Here is an 8,104-nt window from a genome sequence, read left to right on the forward strand (position 1 = left end):
GGTTTCAATTGGCCACAAGTGGCCACATTCAGTAAAATAGGAACAATGTGGTGTATAGTGAATATTATTGACATTATTAAGGAGCTGATGTTGAAAATTAAAAAAATTTAATAAAATACACACCTTTGGAAAGTTTCATTCCATTTGCATTAACAGAACAAAAATGGTTGAAAACCGAAAAGTGAAGTGGCCACCAGTGGCCAGGTTAGAAACCAGAGGGTTAATTGTGTCAGAGAAAATCTCATATGCTCTTCATGCAGCTGAGTACATCAAGTGTTTGAAACAGAAGGTCTGAGATACAAACTGAGGTCCTGTTAATGCTGATATATAGTGACACAGTTACATGAGTGATTAATCCTTTTGTTCTTTTGTCTTTAACTTTATCAATAAAGCTGCAGCCTTCACTACAGCACATGTGGTACTTTAACCTTTGTACTGTTTCCATCAGTTCATTTTGCAGTTAACATGTGAACATGTTGGATGATCTGTCTGCTGTCACTGGGTGGTGCTGAGGTCTGAATCTGAGGGCAGCTCCTGTAATCACAAAGACAACAGAACCATCAAACTCACATATAAATTTTATCCCTCAATATTGAAATAAAGCTGATTCTTCTGTCCTCACACACTCAGGATCTGAAGTTCTTCTCTTACATTTTTTCAGTATTACAGTACACTACAGTACTTTAATCCATAGTTCCTGATTAATGAGGAGTTACTGAAGTACAAGCTTTTAAAAAAATGTTACTGTCTTTACAGATGTGGCAAGAGACTGAAAACATGCTGCATATTTGCACAAGACACTAAATAATGTGGATTGCACAACACTGGACATTATATTCCTCATTTCCAGTTAATACTTGTACAGCTGCTGTTATTGTGTATATATATATTTATATTTCTTCATACATTCTTATATATTTATATACTGTGTATTTTGTTGTACAGTTATTTTATTTTCAACTTTAATTTATATATTTTATCTTATTCTTTCCCAGTTAAATTTACCCTTCATTCTAATTTGTGTTGTACAGTTATCTTATTTTTAACTCAATTTTTATATTTTATTTTATTCCTTCCTAGTTAAATTTACCCTTTTTAATTTTCATATTATTTCCTATCTTATTCATAGCCTTTTCTTTTTTTCTTTAGGTCACGAGCAGTTGTCTAAGCATTTCACTGCATATCGTACTGTGTATGACTGTATGTGACAAATAAAATTTGAATTTTGAATTTTGAATTTGCTGTTGTTTGCACATCTTTAATATTCAGCTCTGCACAGGAGCTGCAGCAGGGTGCAGCCTGTTGCTTTTACAGTATAATACTTGTAATAAAAGTACAGTAACAGTAATTAGTGACTGAGCAGCCCGGAGCGTTTCTCTTGATTTCTTTAGTAAATGCATTCACCTGCACAGATTAGCTAAACGAACCCTGACATCTTAGCTAGCTAGGTCTCAGGAGCTAGCTAAGGACGGTAGTTACGGAGTAGCTTACAAACACGTTTAACTTACCGAAACAGTGCAGCGGGGCCTCGGGTCCTTCTGTCGGGTAGTCCAGTTTACTGAAGAACACCTCAGGCTGTCAGGTTAAAACACTCGGTCGTGTTTTCGTAGCGTAAACGCTGGCCCTCCTCTCAGAGCCTACGCTCTATCTGCTATTCCCGAACAGAGATACGCAAGTTTCTCCGTGACTGCAGCTGTCACTACAGTCATTGGTGGGACATGACAACAGCGCCACCTGCAGGAAGATTTTCTCTCTGTCTGATAGCTCGTGTTCTGAGACCTGACGATGTCCTGAAATGTACACCGTACTGCGCTTACGTTGAAGACTTTATTTCTGCACCGCTTCACTTCCGCCATTTTTCTTCAACCTTTGACTCGCAATGAATCCTGGGATATGGAGGGTCACGAACGGTTTACCCGAGGCGTCATTCAAATCTGCGGCTGCGCAGCTGTGAGCGCGCGCCAGGGGCTTCTATCGACGCGTCTGCGCGTGCGTTCTCTGTGACTCACGTTCTTTTGCTTTGATCTGTCAGCCACGTCACAGGCAGGGAAACCCTTAAGTAGGGGCTCTCACACAGAAACGTCACAGCTCATCTGTTTGCAAATGTTCAACAGTCGGCGTTCTCTAAAGCAAGAAAACTCGCACACTATTCACTTAAATCTAGAAAATCACAGTTGCGACACAACAATGGCTCCACCCAGCAAAGACGAAACTTCATTCGTGGTCACACCAGAACAGATTATGCCACCAATCAACCGGTGCTTTGAAAGGCTCTCTGAAGTTCAGTGGAGCGAGATAGAAAATGGCACGTGCGACTCGGGCGTCCAAGCGGTGCTCGCTGATATGATTTCTGAAATCATTCAGATCGCCTCTGTCAGAATCCTTCAAATAAACCTTCCTGTTATTCAGGATCACATGACGAAGGAAGATCCGGAGCCTTTAGGTGCGGGGAAAATAAGCCCGTCCCTCGGAGACTCGATCTCAGCCGCCATCGCCAGCGCTCTTAACGTCCCGGAACAGCGACATGAGAGCGCTGACGAGCTGACACGGATGGTTGAGGAAGAGATCTCCGAAAAGGTCAGCTCAACAATTGCCCTGATCGCAGAAAGCCCTGATTTGCCGCAAGACCCCGCCGTTTATGTTAGCGGCAAATTGAGTAATATTAAAAAGCTGCGCCACATGGTTTGCCACGCTGCCTCGTGCCTTAAAAGGCACGCACGTAAGCTGCGCTGCCGGTGCGTGTCAAGGGGGTCTGATTCCGGTTCAGAAAGCACGGATTCAAAGGTGTCAGTGCAATCAGCAATCACAGAGATTTCTGTGATTCTGTCATCAAGGAGCTCAGATGGAGAGATGACAGAAGGAGATAAAGGTTCAGATGATGAGGAGAAAGAAATTGAGCTCCCAGACCAATCAGCTCTAACAGAACAAGGCCAAATCAAAGCCACTGCAGAGAGCCACAGTATCCGAGCTGCAACCCCAGTAGAACAGGTTGCAGCTGACATTGTAAATGAGATACTTGGAAACCTGGATTCAAGCAGTGAAGAGCTCTGTGACAGCTGTAGCTTACCCAAACCTGCCTTTAATGCAGGATTCATTATCAACAAGGTGAGAGACTTCTTTTCCAAATGTGTGCCGTCCACCTCTCACTCCGGCCTCAAAGCACGCAAACATTGCTTTTGCATGTTTGCGAAAAAACAATTTGAAAAGATGAAAAACGAGCTGAGACAAGAAATAAAGACAAACAGGAAATATTTTGTTTGTCTAAAAAAACGTTTGCAAGCAGCCCAAGAGTGACACGGTGCCCTCCGATGAAAGCATAGCTGTCAGCCTCTCAGGGTCAGAGCCTCATAGTCCTCGTCCCCAGAGCGCAAATCAAGCCCCTTCCCAAAATATGCTTCTACGGTACATTCGTTTTTCTCCACTCGACTTTGGCGCCATTAGATCCCACGTTAATCGGTTGTTTGACAAACTAACTAAGAAAGAAGAGCTCTCCATTGAAAAAACCTTGGAAAACTTTAGAAATAGTGGGGCAACCAGAGACTTTACTGTGGACTTAACGGCAAAAGTGTTTGATCTACTGATGACGGATCGAATGTATGAAATCCCCGAACCTCTAATGGGTAGATCCCTCTCAGACACCGTCATCTCCAGGACTCCACGACAAACACAAGGCTCAAAGCGTCCCTATTCTGCTGAAGTCCTCTATGTCCTCGTAGAAGACGCAGTAGAAAGGTTTCTACAGAAGCTTTTACTCTGGCTGGACAACGAAGACAAAGATCAAGTGATTCAAATGGACAAGGTGTCTGAGGCTGTGAATGACATCCGAAACTTTATTAAAAGAACACAGACCCCAAAGCAGGAAACAGATTCAGCGAGCAGTGGTGAGGAATCTGTACCATCACCTCCAACGTCAAAACCTGGGAGCATTTCTCTAGAAAAATGCTCTCTGGCATCTGATATGTCCCCTCCAATGCCAAAATCTGGGAGCATTTCTCCAGAAAAATGCTCTTTGGCATCTGATATGTCCTCTCCAATGCCAAAATCTGGGAGCATTTCTCCAGAAAAATGCTCTTTGGCATCTGATATGTCCCCTCCAAGACCAAAACCTGGGAGCATTTTTCCAGATAAAACCTCTTTGACATCACAAATTTCACCTCCGAGGCCAAAATCTGGCATTGCACCTGCAGAGCATCCAGAAAAAAGCTCTGCAGGTGTTTCAGGCTCTCTCATGGTTTCCTCTAAAATGTCAGAGAATGGTTCTGTGTCTTCCGAGGTTGAGAAAACGTCCGATGACCTCGCCTTCTTCCTCTTCGCGAGCGTTCTTATAAAATCTAAATCTAAGACCAAACATTCTGTGTCTCTGTCAGCAGAACTAGACATGGCCATCAACCGTCTGAGAGACCTGATCAAGCCTGAACTCAGCAGCACAGAGTCCACCACGAGTCTCATCAATGACCAGAAACAGTTCATGAAGAAAATAGCCAAATCCCTCATCAGGGAGTTTGGCTCCCCAGAACGTGTCTTACATGCTGCGATGGAAAGTAATTCATCTTTTGATGAGGCTGTGATAAGGCATCTAAAAATCAGCCTAGGAGTCATCCCCAGTCCTCCAAAGAAATCCAAAATTTCCAGGTTCTTTTCAGCGGTGGGAAAAGCTCTGCGAAAGCCCTTTAGGTGGTGCATTAAAGCCAACGATGATTAAAATCACCATCCTGGCTTTCCCCCACTGCCCTGCTTCTTTTAACATCTTGAGGCAGAATTTTAGCACCAAATCAAAATTTAAACCATATCACGTCCCGGGGCTAGCGATGTCTCCGGTCGGGCGACCAAAATCTATCTCAGCCCCGCCCGTCGGGCTATATGATAGCTCATCGGGCTATATGATAGCTCATCGGGCTATATGATAGCTCATCGGGCAGGGCTGAGATAGATTTTGGTCGCCCGACCGGAGACATCACTAGCCCCGGGATGTTGGGCTAGCGATTTTGCGAGCCCTGATTTTTAGATTGGCCCTCAAATCCAAATTCTAACAACTGTAGTTCACGCCATCTCGTCTCCTTTTTGATTTCCATCCCCCCAACCGGTCGCAGCGGATGGCCGTCCCTTCTGAGCCCGGTTCCGTGGAAGTTTCTTCCTGTTAAAGGGAGTTTTTCTTCCCCACAGTCGCCTCATGCTTGCTCAGAGGGGAATCATTTGATTGTTGGGGTTCTCTGTAGTACTGTAGGGTTTTGACCTTACAGTACAAACAGGGAGGAGACTTTGTGATTTGGCGCTTTTAAAATATCTAATTCGGCATGAAATAAAAAAAGAAATCTAAATGAAAATACATTCCAACTTTGTTTGTGTTTTTCTTCTGTTGTCAAATATGTAGAAAGTGTTGCACGTGTGATTTCAGTCATTTTGCATCAACATGTAGCCAACATGTGTCTGTTTGTGATCATGTTGCATCTGTTTTTGTCTGATTTGTGTCGTAGTTTAGTCAGTTTACATCTATTTGTGGACCAATTTAGTTGTCTTGCATGTATTTGTGGCAGAATGTGTGGATCCTGTTGGACAGTTTTGTCTTAATGCTTCACTTTGGTTGTTGGTGTTTGTGCTCATTTTGCTTCTAGATGTAGACCTGCCATCTGAAAATCAGCACCTCGCCCACTTGGACCATTTGCTTTTGGTCCAGGGGTTAGCACCTTTGTTCTTTCACTGACCTTGTGGAGTAACATGAAAACAAGCACAAAGCAGTAAAAGTCAGTTTCATTGACCTGTAGACCCTTCTGCCCCCGCTCTTTTATTGCCAACATGAATTTATGGAAACTTTTCTCACTTAGAATGCAGGTGAGGCTCTGAAAGTAAAACACCTCAGCGTGTTTATTTCTGTCTGACAAGTAGAAACATGAGAAGTATAAAGTATTTGTGTTCTGACCTTTAAGTAAGAGGCAGGAGACAGCGCTGGATCTCTGGGCTCTTTATTGTCAATCACTGTAATATACAGAAATACAGAAAACCGTGAGTGGTGTGTGCTGTGCATCTCCTCCGGCCAAGCTGGAAGGAGCTGTGCATTTTATAGCCTTAGAGACTCTACAATAATGTAATAAATCAAGTGCAACGAATTATAAATTATCATTATCATTATTAAATAAAATATCAACTGAAGCCTCAAAGGTAGCTCCAGACGTTAGCCACGTCCATCAGGCGCTGATCACGCAGCGTCTACTTCCTGGACTGCCCTCGGGTTTTGTGTTAATATGTTTGTGTGCAGCGGGATCCTGACAGCAGGACGAACGTGGAAAAGTTTTATTATTGATGTTTCACAGAACTGAGATTAAAAGGATTAAAAACACAGAGTCATTCGTCTGGATCGCTCCTTCGCTATAATGCTGTAATATCGTTCTGTTCAGGCAGGCCGCGGGCAGCCGCAGCCGCCAGTGTCGCCATCCACCCGTCCAAGAGGCCACGCCTCTAATCAGCATGCTTTAATGCAGCCTTCCATCCTGGCCGAGGGTCAATAATCAGACAAACGTTCCAGAAATCCTACAAAACCCATCAGTCGAGTTTTCCAGGGAAAGGTGACGAGAACTCAGCCTCCCTCTAAAAATGCTGAACTTGGCATTTCTGTGAGATTCCTGCTGTTTGATTGGCTGAGAATCACCAACAGTCACATCATGTTAAACGACTGACAAAAGCAGGCTTTTCTGTAAACATCAGACGAGGTCAGAGTTCAGATCTGCTCACACTGAAAACAGCTGACAGCTGCTCCTGCGTCACGGACACGTCACCGACGCTTCCTTCAGTCGTCCCAGAGGAAGCTTTGTGGTCACAGTCACTCCAATAAACACAGTAACACACAGAACTAATAAAACAATACAGTTTATTACAAACTCACAAAGAAATATATCAATTATAAGCTTCCAGATTCTTACAGAGAAACTGTTGTTTCCACTGTGGAGGACGTGCTGCAGGCTGCTGCACTGTGTGCTGCGCATTAGATGGAGGAGTTGTGCAGAGATCCACCGGCAGGAAGGACTTTCTGTGTCATTCAGTGGTGCATTATGGGTAATCTCAGCCTTTCAATGAACGCGCTCTTGTGACTGGCGAGCAGGTCAGAGAGTGGGTGGGAGGTGTTGTCCAATATTGTCCTCGTCTTGGACGACAGCCTCCTCTCAGACACCACCCTGAGGGAGTCCAGCTCCTTCCCCATCCTCAGCTTGTCAGACACACACTGTGAAAGACGCACATTTTGTGGTCTTCCTGTCAGGTGATCAACAATCCAGGACACCAGAGAGGATCCACCTGCATTGCCGACAGCTCATCACCCAGGAGGGTCAGCCTGATGGTGTTGAATGCACTGGAAAAGCCAAAGAAAACATGACCTCACAGCGCTCGCCGCCTGTTGTTGGATGAACACAATTTAATCATGGCACCCTTTTTGCACACAATTTAACCAAGTACAATAAACCATTTTCGATCAAACCAACACATTTAGCATTTGGTGGTTTAATGTAATCAGATTACGTTGGATCAACATAGTATACTTACATTGATTTGAAGTGATTTATTTAAGTATGTAGAGTGAAATTTGTTTGAATTCATTCTACACAAGTTAAAAAGTTTAGGAAAACACAATTAAATCTTGTTGTTTCAACAACTACTTTGTTAATCAAGGCAATTACTGCAAGTCCTGCTTAATAAACCAATATGGGGGTTGATGATTTCACTCATTTCAATCCAATTATTTCAATTAGATTTGTTTACATTTGTTACACATTTAGAAACTTTACAAAAAAAGTCACAATCAGATTATGATAACATTAACTTTATTAACTGGATTTAGTGGACAATATAAAAGCTTACCATTTTTGTACACCTGCAAGTATTATGCCACTTCAAAAGGTAAAACGTTAGAATACTTATTTACACAGGTAACATGTTGGAACCAAAGCTTCCACAACTAAAAACAGATGCAAAATTTGCTCAATATATCAACTGTATTTTAAAAAAATTAAACTAAAAGATAAAAATACATCTCCCACTTGGCAAGTTAAAACATGTGAAAAAATAGAATTACTATTGTGTGGATTTGGAAAAAAAAAATTAGAAATAATTTGGGGGC

General features: G+C 42.9%; 1 pseudogene; it reads left to right on the forward strand.

The window, feature by feature from the left end:
• The first annotated feature begins 988 nt into the window (after window positions 1-988).
• Window positions 989-5,328, forward strand: LOC146516022 (uncharacterized; annotated as a pseudogene).
• The last annotated feature ends 2,776 nt before the right edge of the window (window positions 5,329-8,104 follow it).

The sequence above is a fragment of the Neolamprologus multifasciatus genome, chromosome 6 (assembly GCF_963576455.1).
Source record: "Neolamprologus multifasciatus chromosome 6, fNeoMul1.2, whole genome shotgun sequence".
Lineage (NCBI taxonomy): Eukaryota > Metazoa > Chordata > Actinopteri > Cichliformes > Cichlidae > Neolamprologus > Neolamprologus multifasciatus.